This window comes from Bos javanicus, chromosome 25 (genome assembly GCF_032452875.1).
Source record: "Bos javanicus breed banteng chromosome 25, ARS-OSU_banteng_1.0, whole genome shotgun sequence".
Lineage (NCBI taxonomy): Eukaryota > Metazoa > Chordata > Mammalia > Artiodactyla > Bovidae > Bos > Bos javanicus.
Window position 1 is genome coordinate 22,306,260 of NC_083892.1, and position 26,748 is coordinate 22,333,007.

Sequence of the window (26,748 nt, forward strand, 5' to 3'; positions counted from 1 at the left end):
ACCATGCTTGGAAAATTAATTTAAATGAAGAGTGTGCCAGTCAGGGTCCCAGCAGGAAAGTGTAGGCACACTCAAATCGGGTAATTTAAGGGGCATTTAAGAAACTCTTTCCAAGGGAGGACAGTGCATCAGAAAAACCATAAGTATCCCCAGGGACTAATTACATTGGGTTGTTTTATCAGCTCTAAACCTGAAAGGCAAGAGTGGCTACTATAACCTGGAGACTGAGAAGCCCATGGGGTGAAGACCGCCATGCAGGAGCTGTGACCCTAAGGAGCCACCACCCAGCAGGGTGCAAGCTGGAGATTAAATCCTCCCAACTTCCTTACCTTCTGGGGCTCCCTAGTGGTCAGAACCAATGGGAAGCCCCTGAGTAAGGGAGCCCTTTGAATAGTCCTTTTTTTTTGGCCTCCCGAAAGCACAAGGTATACAGCAAACAGTAAGTGCTCAATAAGTGCGCTCCTGAATTCAACTCTCACAGCAATTTCCTTCAGGGTAGTCATTTATATCCCCAGGGGAAACTAAAGCTCAGAGAAATAGTTAACTTGCCCAAGGTCATGCAACTAGTTCTGCAGGGGTCTCGAGCCCTATGCTGTTAAATGCTAAGGAACCTGCTCCTGAGGGCAAGCAGACGGTAGTCACCACAACGACTTTGTCAAATAGTGAAGTCCAGGGACTCCCCTATGGTGGTCCAGTGGTTAAGAATCCACCTGCCAATGCAGGGGACACGGGTTCCATCCCTGGTCCGGGAGGAGCCCAGATGCTTCGGAACCACTAAGCCTGGTGCCACAACTACTGAGCCTGTGGTCCTCAACGAGAGAAGCCTGTGCAACCCAATGAAGAGCAGTCCCTGCTTGCAGAAAGTCCACGAGCAGCAACAAAGACCCCATGCAGCCAAAAAATAAGAAGAAGAAGAAGAAGAAAGTCCCTGAATACAAAGCAGGACCACAGGTGCTGGGGTGGCCACAGAAGACTCTCCTGCAGCTGCTGGGACAGGCAAGTTGGTAGCCCAAGTCAGCTGCAAGTCTAGCATGGCATCCCCAGGGAAACCTGTCTCATTACTGAAGCCACCTGAGAGGTGGTGGGGTACAAACTGCCCGTGTTCAAATCCTGACCCTGTCCCTACCAGCTGCATAACCCTGGGTGGGTCCCGAGGACATCGGTCCTTTTCTTCGTGTGTGAAGCAAGAACCATCATCTTAACCTACCATGGTGAGGACGTCAGGCGTGAACACCTGTGGTACCCAGCACCTTGTTACCTGCATCACCTCTAACTCACAGGGAACTGCTGCTTCCTGGCCTCACTGCCCTTCAAAGGTCCTGATGCACAATCTGTCCCTAATTACACCCTGCTACTCAAAGCCAGGGACTTCCCAGGTGGCTTAGTCGGTAAAGAATTCGCCTGCAATGCAGGAGACCCAGATTCAATCCCTGGGTCAGGAAGATCCCCTGGAGAGGGAAATGGCATCTCAGTCCAATATTCTTGGAGGATCCCATGGACAGAGGAGCCTGGTGGGCTACAGTCCATGGGGTCTCAAGAGTCAGACCCAACTTAGCGACTAAACCACCATCACCACCCAAAGCCAGAGACGTCTTGTCCAGGGCTCGGAAACTTCCTTCCATCAGGAGTTAAGCATTCAGTATTTTCGGCTCCATAGGCCATACATCTCTGTCCCAACTACTCAACCCCTTGGCTTGGCACCAGAGTGACCAGAGCCCCCTCCATCAACGTGAGCATGGCTGCGTTCCAATAAAACTTTATTTATGGACACGGAAATTTGAAGTTCACATAATTTTCACATGTCAGAGAGTAATATTTTTTCGAATTCTTCTTCAATGACTTAAAAATGTAAATGCCATTTTTAGTTGGCAGGCCCATACAAAAACAAGCAGACTGGCCAAACTTAGTTCTTCATCTGGAATTGGCTAGCGAACCACTAGTCTAGACCCCTTTAGGCAGGACTGACCCCCTGACAGTGCCCTTGAAACCTGACTTTCTTCTGTAATCTCACAGCATCAGGCCTCGGCTCAAACCCCACCTCTTCCAATTAGAGGGAAACCTACGGCCGAACTGCAGCCCTTCTGGCTTTCTTCCAGTTTTTCCAAGGGGCCAACTCCTTCCTGCCTCAGAGCTCCGGGAAGGGTGCAGGGCGGGGTGGGGGGGTGGGGGGGGAGGGGGGAGGGGCACTTCTTTCTGTCCATCTACAAGCTGCTTGATCCTGGAATCATGTTTGTCTTCCATCCCACTGTACTTTCAAGGCCCAACATAGTGCCTAGTATGCAGTACGTGCTCAGTAAATGTGCATTGAATGTAATCCTAAAACAGTGCTTCAAGTAGGTGGGGAAACTGAGGCTCAGAGACAATAATTAACTTGCTCAAGGTCACACAGCTAATTTTGGAGGTTCCAAAGTCCTGTCTCTCTCTCTCTTTTTTTTGGCTGCACCATGTGGGTTGTAGAATCTTAGTTCCCCGACCAGGAATTGAACCCAGGCCCTCGGCAGTGAGCATGGAGTCCTAACCACTGGACCGCCAGGGAATTCCCAAAGTGCTGTCTTCTTAAGTGCTATACACTGTTGCCAAAGAACTCTCCAAGTCCATCAAATCTGGTGCCAACATCAACTATCTGATGACCTTGGGTGAGTCACAGTGCCTCTGTGCTTCAGTTCTCTCATCAGTAAAATAGATATGAGAGTAACACAAGGCCTCCCTCAGCGGTTGTCATGGGGATTGGGGGAGTTAATAGATCTTGCCTGGCACCCAGCAAGCACCATATGCAATGTCAGTCCTTGTCAGCAGGGAGCCCTGAGCTGTGAAGGAGATGGAGGTCTTAGATCAGGGCAGAAAAATGGCTTCCTCCTTCAGCCCTGCGGTGACCCTGGCCCAGGGACCCCGAGTGGGCTGGAATTGTCACTCAGTCCTTGGAGGAGAGGCCACTGGCTGTTTCTAAGGAAAACCAGGACCTCTCAGACTAGGTGGTGAGACCACCCTGGCTTCGTGGGGGTTAAGTCCAACCAGAACGTGTTTATTTTCCCCTGTGTCTGGAAGGGCCTCTCTGGTCTCCATGGCAACGTGATTTCCTGTCCTGGTTTTCCCTTGGACGAGATACCTGCTGAATGCAGAGGCGCCTGGGCTAAAGCTGGGGTGGAGGCCAGCGTTGAGGCAGGCCGCTTTCCCTGCCTCCCCAGCGCGGCCGAGTGGCCAGCCAGGGCCCCTGTCACAAGAGCCTTTGTTTACCAGTCCAGACACCCAACTTAAGGGTGACGTCATGGAATCCAGCCCGGAATCCTTGTTACGCCCCATTTTCTTTCTTCCTTTTCAAGGGTTTTGTTTCTTCCTGAGGCTAAGGAAACAGGCTCACACACATCGCCAGTTTGCTGAGAATATTTCCAAACCCCCTCGAGCACAGGCCCTACCCTGGGTCTGGGAACTTCCCTAACGATTATTCATTCATTCTTCATTTCATTCATTCAGCACACATTTGCATATTGGATTAAATGCCCAAACTGTGCTGGAGTTGAAGAAACGGAGGGGACTGGATTAAGTCTTTCTTTAGTCTTGAGGAGTCTCTCTCTTAGAGAACAGAGAGAGACGTGGAAGTAACTAAACACTATACACCATGATGCCTCCACAGAGGCATTTTCAGGGCTGGTGTGGAGGCGTGATGGGAAGAAGCTCAGTCTCGGCCACCTGTCTGCTTTCAGGTTCAGCTCCTAAACTCTGTGGCGTTAGGCACATCCTAGCCTGAGCCTCAGTCTTCTCATCTATAAAATGGGGATGATGCTGACACCCAATCAAGGGCGTTACCTAGTGTGATGTTGAGGAGCCTGCTCTTTGGAGTGGGACTGGTGGGTTCAGACCTCAGCTCTACCACTTACTGGCTCTGTGTTTCCAGGAAAGTTACTTATGTTGTTGTCATTGTTTAGTCACGAAGTTATGTCTGTCTCTTTTGTGACCCTATAGACTGTAGCCCTCCAGACTCCTCTGTCCATGGGATTTCCCAGGCAAGAATAACAGAGTGGGTTGCCATTTTCTTCTCCAGGGGATCTTCCTGACACAGGGATCGAATCTGTGTCTCCTGCATTGGCAGATGGATTTTTTTCTTTTTTTTTTTTTTTTAACCACTGAGACACCAGGGAGACCCCAAGTTCCTTATATTCTCTGTTAAAAGGGGACGGACAATCCTGATGTCCATCACATAGAGCTGTTTGAGGTCTACCCAAGTGAATGCATGCACTCAGGAGCGTTCTTAGACCTGTTGTGTTATTACCTACCTCAGGGGACCGTATGAGCCCAGAGGTGGGATAGACTGGCTCCCCCTGGAGAATGGGTGAGCAGGGAGAGAGACCTTCTCAGAGGAGATGGTATCTAGATAATTAGCTATCCAGTGTCTCTACAGTCAGCCCTCTGTATCTGGGTTCCACACGTGTGGATTCAACCAACTTCAGATGGAAAGTAATTGAAAAAAAATTATTCCAGAAAGTTCCAAAAAGCAACACTTCAATTTGCTGCATACGGAACACTACTCTGAATCCACATGAATGCAGTGATGTGTAGCTCTGCCCTGTTGCAGCCTCAGGGCCCCTTACAGGTCCTCAGAGTCTCTCCAGCGCTCCTTGTTTGAGCATCCTTCACCTCACCGTTCGTTCCCTCGCTCCCTGTGTTAGGTGAACTCTTTGTTTTTGTGAAGGAAAAAATAGCTTCTAAAGAGCAATTAAGTGGTCAAAGCAATCCCTCAAAGGCTAAGAGGGAGCATAAAGTGCCATCTCTCGACAAGAAAACAGAAATCTTAATCTTTCGAAAAGCGGCATGAGGCTTGCCGAAGTAGGAGTCAGGTTGCTAAGAACAAACCAAGCATTTACACAGAGATGCGAAAAAAGCTGAAATTTGTGGAAGAGTCAGTGCTGGCCCTACCATGGCAAAAACGGTCTCTGCTCCATAACAAGGTACTTGCAAAGACTGAGCAAGCATTAAGTGTGTGGTCAGAAGACGTGTCATAGAAACATGTTCCCGATGGTGGCAAACTTATGCATGAAAAAGCATCCAGCCTCTGTGAGCATAGACGTTATGGGAGGGGCTCAAAGAGAGTGAGAGGAAGATGCAGGATGGTAGGGTTTGGCTGGCTGGCTTTGTGAAGCACTACAGGCTCAAGAACTTAAAGATGGGGGCAGGGGAAACCCCCACTGACAATGCTGAAGCAGCATCAGTGTTCCCAGAAAAGTGCAAGAAGCTCATAGACAAGAAAGGCTACCTTCAACTTGCTCTGCAAGAAGGTACCCAATGGTACCTGCATCCATAAGAGTGCCAAGCATCTAAGGCTAATTTAAAGTATATGGGAGGATGTCTGTAGGCTACGTGCAACACTACAGCATTTTGTAAGAGACTTGAGCATCCATGAATTTTGGTGTCTGCAAGGAGTCCTGAAACAAATTCCCTGCAGATACCGGGGGCGGGGGGCGGGGGGCATATGCTACTGTTTGTCCCGTTTCTTCCTTAAAAGGTCACGGCTCATATCTGCATTATTTCATCATCTTATCCCCACCTCCTTGCACAGTTCATGGAGCAGGAGATCAAAGACTGTGTGAATGGTCAAATGACTAAAGGATAAACCCACCCTTTTTATCATGGCATGTAAGACCTTCTGCAATTTGACTGTGGCCCACTGTGATGGTTCATTTTATGTGTCAAATTGACTGGGGCAAAGAGTGCCCAGATATTTGATTAAGTGTTATTTCTGGATGAGGTGTGTCTGTGAGTGTGTTCCTGGATGAGATTAACATTTGAATCGGTATAATGAGTCAAGCAGATTGCCCTCCCCAAGGTGGGTGGGCCTCATCTAATCTGTTGAAGTCCTGGAGAGAATGAAAGGCTGAGTGAGAAAGAATTCTTTCTCTCTGCTTGATGGTTTTTGAGCTGGGACATCAGTCTTCTGCCTTTGGATTCAGACTTAGGCTGAAACTTACCCCATTAGCTGGTTCTCAGGCTTTGGACTCAGACTGAAACAACACTAGGCTCTCCTAGGTCTGGACTTCTCAGCCTCCATAATCATGTGAGCCAATTTCTTATAATAAATCTCTTTCTATATACATCCTATTATTGCTGTTTCTCTGGAGAATACTGATACACTCACTGGGTCTAATTTCTGGAAATTCTTCCCAGCCCTATGTCCCTAGGCTCTGTGTATGACATTGTTAGTTGCTCAGCCACGTCCAACTCTTTGGGACCCCATGGACTGTAGCCCACCAGGTTCCTTTGTCCATAGAATTCTCCTGGCAAGAATACTGGAGTGAGTAGCCATGCTCTCCTCCAGGGGATCTTCCTGACCCAGGGATCAAAACCGGGTCTCCTATACTGCAGGTAGATCGTTTACCACTGAGCCACAAGAGAAGACCCAGGCTCTAGTTATAATAAACCTTAAGAAGTCTTAGCTCTTCCAGTTTTCTTGGATATCTTTCTTTTCATCTTTAGCAGGTGAAACCCAACTCATTTCTTTATTCATTGACTAATATTTATTCAAAACAATTGTGTAATGGAAGGAAAAGTATAGAGGGTGCCATGAGATGTATTGCAAAGCAGATTCTATTATTCCTTCAACACCCTTCCCACCTCCTCTCAACCATTCAGAAGCCATTAGAGGCATTGACGCTCCATGGAAGCAGGGAAAGGGAGGAGCCTGATTGGTAAAAAAAACAACTATATTATATCTTACATATCAGTGATTGATTCGGAAATCTGAACCTAGGTCAGCCAGAGTGTGGTCTTCTCCTAGAGGCAGGGACTGATTTTAAAAGGGGCAATGACCCAACTTAGCCCAGAGGGTAGGTAGACAAGGACTCATGACGTTTGAGAGATGGACTCCAGATACCTTTGTCTCTCCATGGAAACAACATAGATGTCCGTTGACAGATAAATGGATAAACAAGATGTGGCAGGGGCTTCCCTGGTGGTCAAGAGTCCAGCTGCCAATGCAGGAGACACAGGTTTGATCCCTGGCCCAGGAAGATCCTACACACCATGGAGCAACTAAGACTGTGCACCACAACCATTGAGCCTGTGCTCTGCAGCCCGGAGGCCACAACTGCTGAGCCCATGTGCCCTGGAGCCCGTGTTCCACAACAAGAGAAGCCGCCACAGTGAGAAGTCCGAGCACCTAGAGAATAGCCCTGGCTCACCGCACCTGGAGAAAAGCCCGAGCAGCAGTGAAGACCCAGTGTAGCCAAAAAAAGATGTGATATATATACACACACTAGACTATTACTCATCCATAAAAAAGAAACAATAAAATAATGCCATTTGCAACAGCATGGATGGACCTAGAAATTATTGTACTAAGTGAAGTAAGTCAGACAGAGAAAGACAAATACTGTGTGATATCACTTACATATGGAATTCAAAATACAACCCAAATGAACCTATCTATGAAACAGAGACAGACACACACCTGTAGAGAATAGATTCGTGGTTGCCAAGGTGGAGGAGAGGCAGGGGAAGGAAAGAGTGGGAGTTTGGAATTAGCAGATGAAAACTATTCTGCATAGGGTGGGTAAACAGCAAGGTCCTGCTGTGTGGCACAAGGAACTATATTCAGTATCCTGTAATAAACCATGGAGGACAAGAATATTTAAAAGTAGGTGTGTATAACTGAACCATTTGCTGTACATCATAAATTCACACAACATTGTAAATCAACTATGTGTGTGCTAAGTTGCTTCAGTTGTGTTCAACTCTTTGTGACCCTAAGATCATAGCCCACCAGGCTCCTCTGTCTATGGGATTCTCCAGGCAAGAGTGGGTTGCCATTTCCTACTCCAGGGGATCCTCCCAATCCAGGGATTGAACCCATGTCTCCTGCATTGGCAAGTGGGTTCTTTACCACTAGTGCCACCTGGGAAACCCATAAAATCAACTATACTTCAATAAATTTTTAAAAAGGTACATTGGTCTCGCCTCTTTTGGATGTTATTGAGTAAGGAAGTAAGGCCATCACTGAAGCTACTTTCTCTCTACAAGCCTGTGAATGAAACCTATGTAGGACTTAGCCAAGGTCAATGGAGCGGAGCCACAGGATCCAATCAGATTCTGTCTACTCCATATCTGGACTCTTTACTGGATTTGATTCATGTCCACATTGTTTAAACCAGTTGGAGGTATGGTTTCTGGTTTTAAAAACATCTAGGAGCATCCTAACTGGTATAAAAAAGTAACATGGAGACCTAACTATCAAGAAGCAATGTTAGATTCTTCCAGAAAAGAGTGGCATGACCAGATTCAACACTTCAAAAGAACCTTCTTGGCAATGATGAGCTGTGTTTGAGACTGCGTTGCTAGATGCCTAGTGTGGATATGGGTCAAGAACAAATTGAAGAAGAGACCTAAGACTGGAGGCTAAAATATATTATCTTGACTAGAATCATTCCTCAGACTCCAAATGTTCTGACATGGTTGGGACCATATACAGACCTGGAGAAAATTTAGGAATATTCGTTCATGGATCCAACACATTTTCTGGAGCTCTTATGTGCCAGCACTGGGCTAGCTGCTGGAGATGCAGCAGAGAACAAGGACACAAATCACTGCCCTTATCCAACTGATATCTTAGTGGAGGGACAGGCAATAAACAAAGCTAATTAAGTACACATATAGCGTTGGTTAGATGGTGATACATGCTACGAAAAAAGTTTTTTAAGGAAAAGAAATATGGTCTGTCAGAAAGAGAAATTATTCAGCCAGAAGTTGCCACTTCATGGTCATAAAAAGTGAGCTTTTTCTCAGCAAAAAGCTTCAAGGAATGGTAACTTTCTGTATTATTTTGTGACTGATAAGGGCCAGAAACATCTTTTATGGATAATGTAACCCTAACATGGATTGGGTGCCTGCTATATGAAAGCCAAAAGCATTGTTTCAATCTGTTCACAGATACTAGTTTACTTAATCTCCGTTTTATAGATAAGAGAACAAAAAGTGAGTGATGTCAAGTACGTCACCCGAGATGACACAGTGGCAGGGGCTCTGAACCTGGGGTCGGTCAGCACTGGGTTTCATGTTCTGCTTTTGGACTGTATGATGCTATCTCAGTGCAGTAGGTCCATGAGAAAACTCATGGTCCTCAGCAGATGTGATCAGTAGCATTAGATAAGACACCAAAAAGAAAACGAATTTGTTATGAAGGCTGTGTTTGAGTAAATAAATGCAATCTATCAAATGTGTTACAGAAGAGGAAATGCAGAAGTCTCTAGAGGGAACCCCTTGGTGGTCCAGTGGTGAAGAATCTGCCTTGCGAGGCAGGAGATGTGAATTCGATCTCTGGTCAGGAAACTAAGATCCCACATGCCGCAGAGCAACTAAACCCCAGCACTTGTGTGCCGTAAGGAAAGATGGCGCGACAAAGATCCATGTGCTGCAATCAAGACCCAACGCTGCCAAAGAAATAAAGAAATATTTTTTAAGTCTCTGGAGGGTAAAGATAGTTAAGCCTCACCTCCAGACCTGGCTAGCCTTTTCGCCAATATTTTGGGGTCCCTCTCACTCCATTGACCACATATCTCTCCCTTTTTGGTTCCCAAGTTATCATCACAAGGGGTTGCCAGGAGTTTGTTGGAGGTCTGGAACAGACCCAGAAAGGTGAAGATCTTTGGTATTTGGAGCAGTGAGTCACCCGGATTTCAGAAAATAGGCTCCTTGTCCCTTTTCCAAACAAACAAACATAACTTCATGTAGTTATGGAAACCCCATATTAGAGACCTGAGGGCCAAGAAGGAAAGCAAACCTGTGCATACCCTCCTTAGGGCTACTTGGCTTCTCTGCCATCCACTTGTGTTCCAATCATAAGTGAACTTGTCGGAAAATGATTTTAATTGTACACACAATATATGAATATCTTCTCCTTACAATGAAAACGTAACAGGTAAGGATAAGTCCCGTTCAGCTGCCATTGCCAATCCTAGGCTTCCTTTCCCTGCCTCTGTTCAGTGTGCTTAGAGTCTATCCTTACAGAAGTTTATCTAAATGTTTCTTTTTTCCTGTAGCATGCACATACTGTTGCTTTGTGCTTTTGAAAAAAAATAGTGTCATACTATACATGCAATTCTGGAATTTTCACTCTTTATTTAAAAGATAGTCAGCCCTAAAGATACATGCACTTCAGTGTTCAAGCAGCACTATTTATTATAGCCAAGACATGGAAACAACATAAATGTCCATCAACAGATAAATGGATAAAGAAGATGTGGTGTTACTCAGTCATATAAAAAAATGAAACAATGCTATCTGCAACAACATGGATGGAGCTAGACATTATCATATTAAGTGAAGTAGGTCAAAGAAATCTTGTAAAGTATCACTTATGTGTGGAATCTAAAAAAATAATACAAATGAATGTACTTACAAAACAGACTCACAGACATAGAGAACAATCCATGGTTACCAAAGGAGGAAGGGGAGAGGATGATAAGTTAAGAGTTTGGGGTTAATATATGCATAGTACTACAAGGATAATAGATAACAAGGTTCTACTCTATAGCACAGGAAACTATACTTAATTTTTAATGTAACACAAGGACCTTATACTCAATATCTTGTAATTACCTATAATGAAAAACAATCTGAAAATTATATATATATATAACTGGATCACTTTTCTGTACACCAGAATCTAATACAACATTGTAAACTAACCATACTTCGATTGAAAAAAAAAGAAATAGTATATTGCTGGTCATCATCTTAAAAAAATAAAAAATAGTCATCCCTTCATATCTAACACCTCACCAGGAACTGTTCTTAGTGAACATCCTGGAAGGAAAATTAATATTTATCATGGTTTCAGTAGGTGCCAGAATCTATATTGAATGACACATTTTTGAGGTCTCAGATTTGAATCAAAGCTGTATTTACCTTAGGGTAGACTGGCAAATGGGGTTTTCCATGTGGCTCAGTGCTAAAGAATCCGCCTGCCAATGTAGAAGGCACAAGAAACACAGGTTCAATCCCTGGGTCGGGAAGATACCCTGGAGAAGGAAATGGCAACCCGCTCCAGTATTCTCGCCTGAGAAATCCCATGGACAGAGGAGCCTGGTGGCCTACACAATCCAGGGGGTCGCAAAAGAGTTGACCATGACTTAGCAACTAAACAACAACAAACTGGCAAATATTTTCCCAACTATTACTTAGAATAATAGTTTAAAAATAATAATAATAGTAGCATGAAAAATAATCTTAATAAGCATACTCATACTATGGCAAGATAGTTTAGTGAGCAATTAATTCATAATGTGTTCCCAGTAGATTTTTCCTTCATGGGCTGTAAGAAGGAAACCAGATTTTGTGTTCTCTCATCTGAAAGGGATTAGTTGATATGGAAGAAAGCAGAAGGAACCTCAAAAGAGCCTACATCTTTGACTCTTATTCTTTCAAATATTATTTGTTGCAGGACTATGTTGGGTCATCTTTGAGGATGAGGGGAAAAGGCAAGTATCTTAGATGGAGGGGAGACAGAGCAATGAATACCAAGAGGGGGGGAATTGTCCCCAGGCCTAGACATGGGACAGAGACTGGCATGTCCCCACCCAATGTCCCACCTCTTACAACACCCTGGGGAGGTAACTACCTTGTGCGTGCTAAGTCGCTTCAGTCATGTCGAACTCTTTGTGACCCCAAGGACTGTAGCCCACCAGGCTCCTCTGTCCATGGGATTCTGCAGGCAAGAATACTGGAGTGGGTTGTCATGCCCTCTTCCAGGGTATCTTCCTGACCCAGGGATCGAACCTGTGTCTCCTGTAGCTCCTGCATCGCAGGCAGATTTTTTTACCACTGAGCCACCAGGAACGCCTACAACAGTACCTCAAAGGGACATAATTTCATGTGGCCATTTGTTCTGTGGCCTGAGGCTCCCAATTAGCCAAGTCCCCTTGGTCCAAGCTCCACACAATAGCAAGCAAACCACTTATCTTTAAAAGCCCGACACCTGGACTCAGACAACGGTGCTAAATGCATTGATCCAAGAGCAAGGCCAGAGAGCACTCCCAGGACCAGCGTCCACCGGCACAGACGACTGAGCAGGTCCAGTGAGTTGTTGAAGAAGTTCCCATGGCTTTAATTTGGTTTATTTATTTATTTAGAATTTTCATTTTATATTGGAGTATTGTTGACTAGCAGTGTTGTGTTAGTTTCAGGTATACAGCAAAGTGATTCAGTTATACGTACACACGTACTGATTCTTTTTCAGATTCCTTTCCCACTTAGTATTGTATTATTGTGTATTATGTATTGTATTATTACACAGTATTATAATATATATATTTATCTTTGTGTGTGTAAGGGAATATTACTCAGCCATAAGAAAGAATGAACTCTTTCCACTTGTGACAACATAGATGCACACAGAGGGCATTATGCTCAGTGAAATGTCACATATTATGTAATCCCATTTATGTGAAATACTCAGAGGAGGCAAACCCACAGAAATAAAAAACAGATTAGTGGTTGCTAGAGGCTAGAGGAACAGGGAGTGAGGAGTGTCTGCTAAATGGGTATGGAGTTTCTTTTGGGGATAATGAAAATGTTTTAAAATTGATAGAGGTGATAGTTATATATAAGTCTGTCACTATAGTGAAAACCATTGAATAGTACACTTTAAAAGGATGAACTTTATAGTATGTCAATTATGTCTCAAGGGAGTTATTATTTTAAAAAAATAATAGAAGAAGGGAAACAGTTGATGGGAGGGGTGGGCAGATTTTCACGATTCCACTGCATTGCTTATGTATATGACTGTTTGAGAAACTTCCTAAGGAAGATTTCATGCTAATGACGCTGATTCAGCACAAAGATAATGGGTTATCCCTGAGGCGTCAGTCAGTCATTTCAGTCAGTTCAGTCGCTCAGTCGTGTCCGACTCTTTGCGACCCCATGAATTGCAGCACACCAGGCCTCCCTGTCCATCACCAACTCCCAGAGTTTACTCAAACTCATGTCCATCGAGTCGGTGATGCCATCCAGCCATCTCATCCTCTGTCATCCCCTTCTCCTCCTGCCCCCAATCCCTCCCAGCATCAGGGTCTTTTCCAATGAGTCAACTCTTCGCATCAGGTGGCTGAAGTATTGGAGTTTCAGCCTCAGCATCAGTCCTTCCAATGAACACCCAGCACTGATCTCCTTTAGAATGGACTGGTTGGATCTCCTTGCAGTCCAAGGGACTACTCAAGAGTCTTCTCCAACACCACAGTTCAAAAGCATCAATTCTTTGGCGCTCAGCTTTCTTCACAGTCCAACTCTCACATCCATACATGACCACTGGAAAAACCATAGCCTTGACCAGATGGACCTTTGTTGACAAAGTAATGTCTTTGCTTTTGAATATGTTATCAAGGTTGGTCATAACTTTCCTTCCAAGGAGTAAGCATCTTTTAATTTCATGGCTGCAGTCACCATCTGTAGTGATTTTGGAGCCCCCCAAAATAAAGTCTGACACTGTTTCCTCTGTTTCCCCATCTATTTCCCATGACATGATGGGACAAGATGCCATGATCTTCGTTTTCTGAATGTTGAGCTTTAAGCCAACTTTTTCACTCTCCTCTTTCACTTTCATCAAGAGGCTTTTGAGTTCCTCTTCACTTTGTGCCATAAGGGTGGTGTCATCTGCATATCTGAGGTTATTGGTATTTCTATGGGCAATCTTGATTCCAGCTTGTGTTTCTTCCAGCCCAGCATTTCTCATGATGTACTCTGCATATAAGTTAAATAAGCAGGGTGACAATATACAGCCTTGACGTACTCCTTTCCCAATTGTTCCACGTCCAGTTCTAACTGTTGCTTCTTGACCTGCATACAGATTTCTCAGCAGGCTGGTCAGGTGATCTGATATTCCCATCTCTTTCAGAATTTTCCACTGTTTATTGTGATCCACACAGTCACAGGCTTTGGCATAGTCAATAAAGCAGAAGTAGATGTTTTTCTGGAACTCCCTTGCTTTTTTGATGATCCAGCAGATGTTGGCAATTTGATCTCTGGTTCCTTTTCTAAATCCAGCTTGAACATCTGGAAGTTAACGGTTCACGTATTGTTGAAGCCTGGCTTGGAGAATTTTGAGCATTATTTTGCTAGCGTGTGAGATGAGTGCAATTGTGTGATAGTTTGAGCATTCTTTGGCATTGCCTTTCTTTGGGATTGGAATGAAAACTGACCTTTTCCAGTCCTGTGGCCACTGCTGAGTTTTCCAAATTTGCTGGCATATTGAGTGCAGCACTTTCACAGCATCATCTTTCAGGATTTGAAATAGCTCAACTGGAATTTCATCACCTCCATTAGCTTTGTTCATAGTGATGCTTCCTAAGGCCCATTTGACTTCACATTCCAGGATGTCTGGCTCTAGGTCAGTGATCACACCATCGTGATTATCTGGGTCATGAAGATCTTTTTGTACAGTTCTTCTGTGTATTCTTGCCACCTCTTCTTAATATCTTCTGCTTCTGTTAGGTCCATACCATTTCTGTCCTTTATCGAGCCCATCTTTGCATGAAATATTCCCCTGGTATCTCTAATTTTCGTGAAGAGATCTCTAGTCTTTCCCATTCTGTTGTTTTCCTCTATTTCTTTGCATTGATTGCTGAGGAAGGCTTTCTTTTCTCTTCTTGCTATTCTTTGGAACTCTGCATTCAGATGTTTATATCTTTCCTTTTCTCCTTTGCTTTTCACTTCTCTTCTTTTCAGAGCTGTTTGTAAGGCCTCCCCAGGCAGCCATTTTGCCATTTTGCATTTCTTTTTCTTGGGGATGGTCTTGATCACTGCCTCCTATACAATGTCACGGAGAAGGCAATGGCACCCCACTGCAGTACTCTTGCCTGGAAAATCCCATGGATGGAGGAGCCTGGTAGGCTGCAGTCCATGAGGTCCCTAAGAGTCGGACACAACTGAGCGACTTCACTTTCACTTTTCACTTTCATGCATTGGAGAAGGAAATGTCAACCCACTCCAGTGTTCTTGCCTGGAGAATCCCAGGGACGGGGGAGCCTGGTGGGCTGCCGTCTCTGGGGTCGCACAGAGTCGGACACGACTGAAGCGACTTAGCAGCAGCAGCAGCATACAGTGTCACAAACCTCCATCCATAGTTCTTCAGGCACTCTATCAGATCTAATCCTTTGAATCTATTTCTCACTTCCACTGTATAATCATAAGGGATTTGATTTAGGTCATACCTGAATGGTCTAGTAGTTTTCCCTACTTTCTTCAATTTAAGTCTGAATTTGGCAATAAGGAGTTCATGGTCTGAGCCACAGTCAGCTCCTGGTCTTGTTTTTGCTGGCTGTATAGAGCTTCTCCATCGTTGGCTGCAAATAATATAATCAATCTGATTTTGGTGTTGACCATCTGGTGATGTCCATGTATAGAGTCTTCTCTTGTGTTGTTGGAAGAGGGTGTTTGCTATGACCAGTGCGTTCTCTTAGCAAAACTCTGTTAGCCTTTGCCCTGCTTCATTCTGTACTCCGAGGCCAAATTTGCCTGTTATTCCAGGTATTTCTTGACTTCCTACTTTTGCATTCCAGTCCCCTATAATGAAAAGGACATCTTTTTGGGGTGTTAGTTCTAGAAGGCCTTGTAGGTCTTCATAGATCCATTCAACTTCAGTTTCTTCGGCATTACTGGTCGGGGCATAGACTTGGATCTTGTGATATGGAATGGTTTGCCTTGGAAATGAACAGAGATCATTCTGTCGTTTTTGAGATTGCACCCAGGTACTGCATTTCGGACTCTTTTGTTGACTATGATGGCTACTTCATTTCTTCTGAGGGTTTCTTGCCCACAGTAGTAGATATAATAGTCATCTGAGTTAAATTCACCCATTCCAGTCCATTTTAGTTCACTGATTCCTAGAATGTTGACATTCACTCTTGCCATCTCCTGTTTGACCACTTCCAATTTGCCTTGATTCATGGACCTAACATTCCAGATTCCTATGCAATATTGCTCTTTACAGTATCGGACTTTACATCATCAGTCACATCCACAACGGGTATTGTTTTTGCTTTGGTTCCATCTCTTCATTCTTTCTGCACTTGGTTCTCCACTGATCTCCAGTAGCATATTGGGCACATACCAACCTGAGGAGTTCATCTTTCAGTGTTCTGTCTTCTTGCCTTTTCATACTGTTCATGGGGTTCTCAAGGCAAGAATACTGAAGTGGTTTGCCATTTCCTTCTCCAGTGGACCACATTCTGTCGGATCTCTCCACCATGACCCGCCCGTCTTGGGTGGCCCTACACGGCACATGGCTTATAGTTTCATTGAGTTAGACAAGGCTGTGGTCCATGTGATCAGATTAGTTAGTTTTCTGTGATTGTGGATTTCAGTCTGTCTGCCCTCTAATGGAGGCTTCCAGATTGGAGAGACTGACTGAAGGGGAAACTGGGTATTCTGGTGGGCGGGGCTGTGCTCAATAAATCTTTAATCCAATTTTCTGTTGAAGGGCAGGACTGTGTTCCCTCCCTGTTATTTGACCTGAGGCCAAACTATGGTGGAGATATTGCAGATAATGGCGACCTCCTTCAAAAGGTCCCATGCACGCACTGCTACACTCTGTGCCCCCAACCCTGCAGCAGGCCACCACCGACCCATGCCTCCACCAGAGGAGGGAGAGACTATTTTACTGATCCCATAATTTTCTGAGTGAAAAGAAGTGTGTACATGAATCTGGGCATATGCACAAACTGGCTGATATTGCCAGTTGCTTATCCCTTTCCCATTCCTCTCTTTCTTTTCCATTTTGTTTTGGGCAGTTCAGTTCAGTTCAGTTGCTCAGTTGTGTCTGACTCTTTGCCACCCCATGGAGTGCTTCATGCCAGGCCTCTCCGCCATAACCAGCTCTCAGAGCCTGCTCAAACTCATGTCCATCGAGTCGGTGATCCCATCCAACCATCTCATCCTCTGTTGTCCCCTTCTCCTCCTGCCCCCAATCCCTCCCGCATCAGGGTCTTTTCCAATGAGTCTGCTGTTCACATCAGTGGACAGAGTATTGGAGCTTCAGCTTCAGCATCAGTCCTTCCAATGAATATTCAGGACTGATTTCCTTTAGGATTGACTGGTTTGATTTCCTTGCTGTCCAAGGGACTCTCAAGAGTCTTCTCCAACAGCACAGTTCAAAAGCATCAATTCTTCAGTGCTCAGCCTTCTTTATGGTCCAACTCTCACATCCATACATGACTACTGGAAAAACCATAGCTTTGACTAGACAGACCTTTGTTGGCAGAGGAATCTCTCTGCTTTTTAATGTGCTGTCTAGGTTGGTCATAGCTTTTCTTCCAAGGAGTAAGTGTCTTTTAATTTCATGGCTGCAGTCACTGTCTACAGTGATTTTGGAGCCCGAGAAAATGAAGTCATCTGGGGGCAGGACTGTGCTCAAACACCTTCCCAGGCTAGCGGTGGCCATGTGAAAGCACTCTTGCCGATGAGAGGTAAGCAGAGTTCTGTCAGAGCTTTGTGGGGTAGTTTTTGCTTTTGTGTTAAAGAGGTAGGCTCAGAACTGGCCCTCTGAGACTTCCCTGGTGGTCTAGTGGTTAAGATTCTGAGCTTCCAGTGCAGGGGATCTGGATTCAATTCTTGGTCAGGGAACTAGATCCCACACGCTGCCAAAAGGAACAGTGCAGCCAAAAAAATAAAATAAAAATCTGGTCCTCCTCTTGACCCACTCTGTCTTCTTTCTGCCTGGGTCTTGGACTTGATGGCTAGAGCCAAAGCAACCATTTTGTGGCCAAGAGAATGACAGACACTGACAACATTAAAATGCAGAAACAACGGGAGAAACTCCCTAGGTTTGTGTGTCTTTTGATTTCTTTCATTCTAATCTTCTTTCTCACTTCCGTTTATATGCTAGTCTTTCACTTACCTGTGAGAAAAAGGAATCCTAGTGTTCAATGTGGTCCGTGGACTTACAACATAGGCATCACCTGAGAGCTTGTTAGAAATGGAGCATTTCGGGCCTGCCCCAGCTTCCAAATCAGAATTCATAAGATCCTCAGTTGATTGAGAGACACATTAAAGAGTGAGAAGCTGTGGTTTCAGTAATCACACGAGTGTGGCTGATTTCGATCTAACTGAGATGGAGGTTGCCTAGACTCCACAACACACGATTAGGTGCTGTTCTGTTATCAACAAGAATGGGAGATCATCACAGGCAGCCTGCGTAAGAGAGAAGGAGCATGGCAGGACAGCCAGGAGTACTGGTGTGGGGCATTTTCTGGATGTTTATTAAATATTTTACAGTATTTACTCCATTCCCGGCGTTGTTACAAGCATTATGGCAAGAATGGCTTATTTAATCTCTGTGACAACCTATGACTCATTTCACAGATGAGTAAACTGAGGTACAGATAGGGTAAGTCATATAGCTGGTGAGTGACAGAGGCAGGAGAGGAACTCACGCATTCTATTTCCAGAGGTTGTGCTCTCTTCCCTGGATTCTCCCCATAGGCTTTGGGAGAATTTTTAAAATTAATGAATTAACTTAGTTGTGGCATGTAGGATCTTTAGTTTTGGCATGTTAAACTCTTAGTTGTAACGTGTGGGATCTAGTTCCCTGACCAGGGAATGAACCTGGGCCTCCTGCATTGGGAATGTGGAGTCTTAATGGCAACCCACTCCAGTGTTCTTGCCTGGAGAATCCCACGGGTGGGAGAGCCTGGTGGGCTGCCGTCTATGGGGTCGCACAGAGTCGGACACGACTGAAGCAACTTAGCAGCAGCAGCAGCTTCTGGACCATAGGAAGCCCTTGGGGAGAATTTTAAGGAAGCCAAAGCACCTGTAGGGAGATTAGAAAGTGGATAAGTATTCCTTTTGTCTTCCTAGTGAATTTTGGGAGGTATGGGCTAAACATGCATTATTCTCTTTTCATCTTCGAAACTTCATCTCTTCAACGCTTATCTGCTGGGTGCCTGGTATGTGCCTTGAACTGGGGGTATGTTGGTGGTGAGATCCTGTTCCTGCCCCCACAGACCTGGGAAGAGACAGGTAATGAGTTCTGATGTGGTGCAGTCAGTCCTGGGAAGGGAGGAGCAAAGCAAGCAAGGAGAAGGACATCTAATCCAAGAGGGTTTACAGGAGACAGAAAAGAGCCAGATGAGGCATGAAGGATGACCAGGAACTATTCAGGCAACTCTGGGCTGTGTAAAATGTACTTCTGAGGGAATTGCCAAAATAAAGACCTAGAAATGAACAAGAGAGTGGCACTGAATGGCCACTGGTACCATTTCCTCAACCACCAGCCCTGAAGGTAGGATGTGATTAATTTCCATTCTACAGATGTGGAAACTGAGGCTCTGAGTGGCTAAGCAGCATGCCAAATTCTAGAGTTACAAGGCAGATAAGTAGCAGAGATGGGCTTGAAATCTGCTTGTAGTTCAGTCACTAAGTCATGTCTGACTCTTTGCCACCCCCATGGACTGCAGCACACCAGGCCTCCCTGTCCTTCACTGTCTCCCAGAGTTTGCTCAAACTCATGTCTGTTGAGTCGGTGATGTCATCCAACTGTCTTATCCTCTGTCGTCCCCCTCTCCTCCTGCCTTCAATCTTTCCCAGCATCAGGGTCTTATCTGACACCAAAGGCAGTGTTCCTTCTACCATGTTTATCCTACCCCTTCTAGAATCAGGGACTGTATGCCTTCTGGTACTTAGAGACTTAGACCAGCAGTAACACCTGTGTAACTGCAGCAGCTGAGGTCGAAAGATATTTCCTAGGGTTCCCTTGCACCTTCCCCTTTATCTTGTGACACTCCTGAACCCCAATGGGCTGTGGATCTTCAGGGTAATGTGCTTGACGGGCTGTGTTCAGTAACTAGGTTCAAGGTGACGGGTGACGTGCCAGTCTGGCTGGCCTTACACACCCTGGGGGAATGGCCCACATATGTGTTTTCACCCTGATCCCTGATCCTACACCTTTAGACGTTCACCACTCACCTTGTTAAACATCTTTCTAACTTCTTTGACAAACTGCTGGTCTCCACCCGCGCCACTTTCTCCCCTGCCTAATAAGGCGGGAGGCTGATATATTATCAGGTAGCTTTCTGTCTGCTCCTTGTATTTATTTGGCACTGACCCAATGCCATGAGGCTGCCAAGTGGAATCTGGTCATCTTAGGTTGAATTAATGAAAGCATAGGGCTCAGAATCAGGGAGGTGGACTTGGATCAGTGCTCACCAACAAAGAACATTCTGTTCTGGGAGAAAGGTTGCCAAAGGCAGCCAGTTCAGAGGAGGCTGTCCAGAGAGTAAGAGGCTCAAAGCCAAAATGTATGAGTAATATTGAAAGAATTGGGGTTGTCTGGCCTGAAGCAGGAATGACTCAGGAGGTGATGGCTCCCAAACGAACGAGACTCCAGGGATCTGCAGGGGTCATGTCTCAGCATCACTTCAGAGTCCATTCCTCTGCTGGCAGCCGGATCTTCAAGCCCTCAAGCCCTCCCAAGCCCCTGTGTTTCCTCATTCATTCCCCTTACCAAGCCCTGACATTTCCCTCTCTTCAAACCCACGACCTTGCTCTCTCTTCTTTTATTTTTACAAACGATTTTGCCTTCTTTCCAGAAAAAATTGAGGCCAGTAAGAAGAAAATAAAATTCCCTGCACCATCAACTAATTAGTATCTGAATTCATCCTCTCCCTCTTCCTTCCTGTCTTACGGGAGAGAGGCTGGACTCCTTCCCAGGTGATTGCTTCCGCCATGACTCTGGAGGTCATCCGTCAACCTTGTTCCTGCTTCTTCAACATCTTCCACTCCGCTGCTTCTTTCTCCTCTTCCTATGCAGCAAGTCTAAGTCCTCTCCCCAAAAAGCAAACCAGCCGCCTGCTGCTCCCACTGGTTGTCTCCTTTTCTACCTTCTCATGCAGGTAATCTTATACTCCCTCTTCTCTTCCTATATTCAGTTCTTCAAGCCATACCATATAAGCTGATGCTATTTAAGATATTGGGGGACATCCCTGGTGGTCCGGTGGCTAAGACTCTGTGCTCCCACTGCAGGGGGCCTGGGTTCGATGCCTGGTCAGGGCACTAGATCCCACATGCCGCAACTAAGAGTTCTTATGCCACAACTAAAGAACCTGCACACAGCAAGGAAGGTCCCACGTGCCACATCTAAGACCCGATGCAGATGAATAAATAAATATTTTTTAAAGAAACTTTGTAAAAAAGACATTGGACAATATTGGGTTGAACCATATGAAATGACATGTTTCTGATAAGAGCTTTCTTGTGATATAATTCACATACCCTACAATTCATACATTCAATGTATACAATACAATAGTTTTTAGTATATTCACAGACTTATGCAACCATTCAGTTCAGTTCAGTCAACCATTACCATAATCAATTTTAGAACATTTTCACTACCCCACGAAGAAACCCCAATATCCATCATCCCCCAGTTCACCAACTTTCTGCATCCCAACCCTTAGCAACTGCTAATCTACTTTGTGACTCTATGGATTTGCCTATTCTGGACATTTCCTATAAATGGAATCATATATTAATAATATGGAGTCTTTCTCATATGACATCTTTCAATTATGGTAATGTGTTCAAGACTTGTTCATGTCATGGGTGGTATCAGTAATTCGTTCCTTTTTATAGCCAGATCATCTTCCATTGAATGGATCTACCACATTTCTTTGCACATTGATCAGTCAATACATATTTGAGTTATTTCTACATTTTGACTATTATAAATAGAACTGTTAAAAACATTTGTGTACAAATTTTCATGTGGACATATGTTTTTACTTCTCTTGGGTGTCTACTTAGAAGTGAAGTTCATGGGTCACGTGGTAACTCTATGTTAAATGTTATGAGGAACTGCTAGACTGTTTTCAAAGTGGCTGTATTCTTTTATATTCTCACCAGCAGGGTATGAGGGTGTCAGTTTTTCCACATTTTTGTCAGCACTCGTAATTATCCGTCTTTTTTTGTTACAGCAGTTCTAGTACATGTAAAGTGATATCTCATTGATTTGTTTTCATTTCCCTCATGACTAATGATGTTGAGCATGTTTTCACGTGTTTATTGGCCATTTGTCCTGAAGAAATGTCTTACAGATCCTTTTCGCATTTCTTCTTAGAGTTATGTTTCTCTTTTAATTTCAAGTATAATCCACTTACAAAGTTGTATCAGTTTCAGGTGTACAGCAAAGTGATTCAGTTATACATAAATATATATATTCTTTTTCAGATTCGTTTCCATTACAGGTTATTACAAGATATTGAATATAGTTCTCTGTGCCATACAGCAAGGCTTTGTTCTTTATCCATTTTAAAATATAGTAGTTTGTATCTGTTAATCCCAAACTTCTAATTTATCCCTCTCCTCCTTCCCCTTTATTAACCATAGTTTGTTTTCTATGTCTTTGAGTCTATTTCTGTTTTGTAAATAAGTTCATTTGTATTATCTTTTAGATTCCACAAATAAATGACATAATGATATTTTTCTTTGTCTACTTAGTATAATAATCTCTAAGTTCATTCATGTTGCTGCAAATTGCATTATCTCATTCTTTCATTCTTTTTAGGGCTGAGTAATATTCCAGTATATGTGTGTATGTGTATATATATATATTTACATCTTCTTTATCCATTCATCTGTCAGTGGACACTTAGGTTGCTTCCATGTCTTGGCTATTGTAAATAGTGCCACTATGAACATTAGGGTGCATGTATCTTTTCAAATTAGAGGGTTTCTTTTTCTGCATATGTGGCCAAGATTAGGATTGCTAGTTGTTCAGTCACTCAGTGGTGTCCGACTCTTTGCGACCCCATGGACTGCAGCACACCAGGCTTCCCTGTCCTCTACCACCTCCTGGAGCTTGCTGAAACTCATGTCCATTGAGTTGGTGATGCCATCCAACCATCTTGTCCTCTGTCGTCTGCTTATCCTCCTGCCCTCAATCTTTCCCAGCATCAGGGTCTTTTCCAATGAGTCAGTTCTTCGCATCAGGTGGCCAAAGTGTAGGAGCTTCAGCTTCAGCATCAGTCCCTTCCGATGAATATTCGGGATTGATTTCCTTTAGAGTTGACTGATTTGATCTCCTTGCAGTCCAAGGGACTCTCAAGAGTCTTCTCCAACACCACAGTTCAAAAGAATCAATTCTTCAGTGCTCAGCCTTCTTTATGGTCCAACTCTGTCTTTAATGAACCATCTTTATGGTCCAATAGATGGGGAAACAATGGAAACAGTGACAGACTTTATTTTCTTGGGCTTCAAAAATCACTGCAGATGGTGACTACAGCCATGAAGTTAAAATACACTTGCATCTTGGAAGAAAAGCTATGACCAACCTAGACAGCATATTAAAAAGCAGAGACATTAATTTGCCAACAAAGGCCTGTATAGTCAAAGCTATGGTTTTTCCAGTAATCACATATGGATGTGAGAATTGGGATTGCTAGATCATATGGTAATTCTGAGTTTTTCATTGATACTCCATGCTATTCTCCATAGCAGCTGCACCAATGTACATTCTCACCAACAGTGTAGGAAGGCTCCCATTTCTCCACACCTCGTCCAGCATTTATTATCTGTACACTTTCTGAGGGTGGCCATTCTGACCAGGGTGAGGTGATGACCTCATTGTAGTTTAGATTTGTATTTCTCTAGTAATTAGAGCAGAGAAGACAATGGTACCCCACTCCAGTACTCTTGCCTGGAAAATCCCATGGACGGAGGAGCCTGGTGGGCTGCGGTCCATGGGGTCACTAAGAGTTGGACACGACTGAGCGTCTTGACTTTCACTTTTCACTTTCATGCACTGGAGAAGGAAATGGCAACCCACTCCAGTGTTCTTGCCTGGAGAATCCCAGGGGCAGGGGAGCCTGGTGGGCTGATGTCTATGGGGTCGCACAGAGTTGGACATGACTGAAGTGACTTAGCAGCAGCAGCAGCAGTAATTAGCGATGTTGAGTATACTTTCATGTGCTTGTTGGCCATCTGTATGTCTTCTTTGGAGAGATATGTATCTAGGTCTTCTGCCAATTTTTTTTTCATTTGATTGGGTTTTTTGAATTCTTAATATTGAGTTGTGTGAGTTGTTTGTATATTTTGGTAATGAAGCCCTTGTCAGTCGCATTGTTTGCAAATATTTCCTTCCATTCCATAGGTTGTCTTTTTGTTTTGTTTATGGTTTCCTTTTTCTGTGCACGGTTATGTATCTTTTTATTATTGAGTTCTAAGAGTTCCTTACATTCATTTTCTAGATATAAGTCCTTCATCAAATACATGATTTGAAAATATTTTTCCATTACATTGGTTTTCTTTTCCACTTTCTTGGTAATGTCCTTTGATTCGCCAAACTTTCTAATTTTCATAAAGTCCACTTTACTGAATATATCTATGTTGTTGTTTTGTTTGTGCTTGTAGTTTCATGTCTAAGAAACCATTGCCAGATCCGAGACCATAAAGATTTACTCTTATGCTTTCTTCTAAGCGTGTTACAGGTTTAGTTCTTACATTTAGGTCTTTGATTCATCTTGAGTTAATGTTTGTATGTGTGAAAGTTAGGAGTCAAGCTTCATTTTTTTGCATTTGACCATCCTGTTTTCCCAGCACCGTTCATTGAAAAGACCACTCTTCCACTCACTTAATTGTTTTAATATCCTTGTTGAAAAATCAAGTGGTTGTAAATATGAGTGCTTATTTCCCAATTCTCAATTCTTTTCCATTGATCTTTATGTCGATATCTATGTCTATCAAAATGTTAATTACTGTTTTGCAGTAACTTTTGAAATCAAGAAATATGAGCCATCCAAATTTGTTCTTTTTCTAGGTGGCTTGGGTTATTCTGGTGGCTCGGGTTATTCTGGAGGCTCAGATGGTAATGCGTCTCCCTGCAATGCGGGAGACCCGGGTTCAATCCCTGGGTCGGGAAGATCCCCTGGAGAAGGAAATGGCACCCCACTCTAGTACTCTTGCCTGGAAAATTCCATGGACTGAGGAGCCTGGTAGGCTACAGTCCATGGGGTCACAAAGAGTCAGACATGACTGAGCGACTTCACTTTCACTTTGGCTATTCTATGTCCCTTTTATTTCCACATAAATTTTAGGATCAGCTTGTCAATTTCTATAAAGAGTCCAGCTGGTATTCCAATACAGTTGTGTTAAATCTCTCAACCAACTTGAGGAGCGTTGCCGTCTTAACAACATTAGGTGTTCTGAATGTCCTTCCATCTATTTAAATTTTTTCAATGCTGTTTCTATCTTTGAAGTTCCAAAACGGTTGAATATTGGCAATTTAGTTATTTCAAACCTAATCCACAGAGAAAAGAAAGTCAGATTTTCCCACAAAGCCAGTGTAATCTTTACACACAAACCAGAATCCAGTAGCATCTTAAAACCATAATGCACACACCCTGTTCGCAACAGGGCAGTGGTTTCCTGTGGGGAGGGGTGTAAGAATGGAAACTGGGAGGGGGGTGTGTGGAGCTGCACGTGTGTGTTCACTTTGTCATTCGCTCAGCTTTTTTTCCTTTATTGACATTTCTATTTTATCAATTATAAAGACACCTCGATAAATTTTTAAAAAATTTATTGGCATATAGTTGATTTTCAAAGTTGTGCCAGTTTCAGGTGTGAAGTGAATCAGTTGTACATGTACGTCTATCCACTCTTTTTTATTTATCTATTTTGGCTATGCTGAGTCTTCACTGCTGTGTGTGGGCCCCTCTCTAGTTGTGGTATCCACTCTCTTAGACTCTTCTCCCCTATAGGTCACTACAGAGTATTGGGTATCATTCCGTATTTTTGCTTTTAAAGATTGATTGATTGATATGTGGCTGTGCTGTGCGTGGGATTTCTCCAGTTGTGGTGAGTAGGGACTACTCATCGCAGTGCTCGGGCTTCTCATTGCGGGAGCTTCTCTTGTTGCAGAGAACGGATCCTAGGGTGCACGGTCTTCAGCAGTTGTGGCTCCCGGGCTCTAGAGCACAGGCTCAATAGTTGTGGCACACGGGCTTAATTGCTCCCTGGCATGTGGAATCATCCCAGACCAAGGATGGAACCCATGTCCCCTGCACTGGCAGGTGGATTCTTAGCCACTAGACCATCAGGGAAGCCCTTACCTTTTTTAACAGTTATTTTTAAACATTGTTCTAGATAAACCCAAGATTAAAAAATAAGTTTAAACATTCCAACGTGAAGACAATATGATGATATTCACAGGTAATATAATTACATATCTAGACAACCCAACAGTACTATTGGAAAACTCTTTCAAAAAAATCTCTAAAACAGACTGAATTAAGCCAGGAAGGTGGTTGGTTGCAAGAGAAATATTGAAAATCAACAGCATTTTTATGTTTCAGAAAAAGAAAGCTAGAAAAAAAGGAAGAAAAATACTGTACTCAAAAGAGCACCAATACTCACTTTTATAATGTCAGCATCAACAAAGATGAAAGAAAATGGAAGAAGAAGCAAATGAAAATACATACCATGTTCATCAATAAGAAGATTTAATGGTGTGAAAATATGTATTCTCCCTAAATTAACCTTTATTTTTAACTTTATGTCAATAAAAATACATTATGAGGGTTTTTGTGAAAGTAGACAGAGTCTAAAGTTCAAATGGAAAAATAAACAAGTGAGGCTAGCCAGGAAAATTCTGAAGAAGAAAAGTAATAAAGAAGGATTAACCCTAGTATGCTGGTGGTTTAGTCACTAAGTTGTGCCCGACTCTTCGTGACCCTAGTATGCACTGAAGCATATTATAAAGCTGCATTTATGAAAAATGTT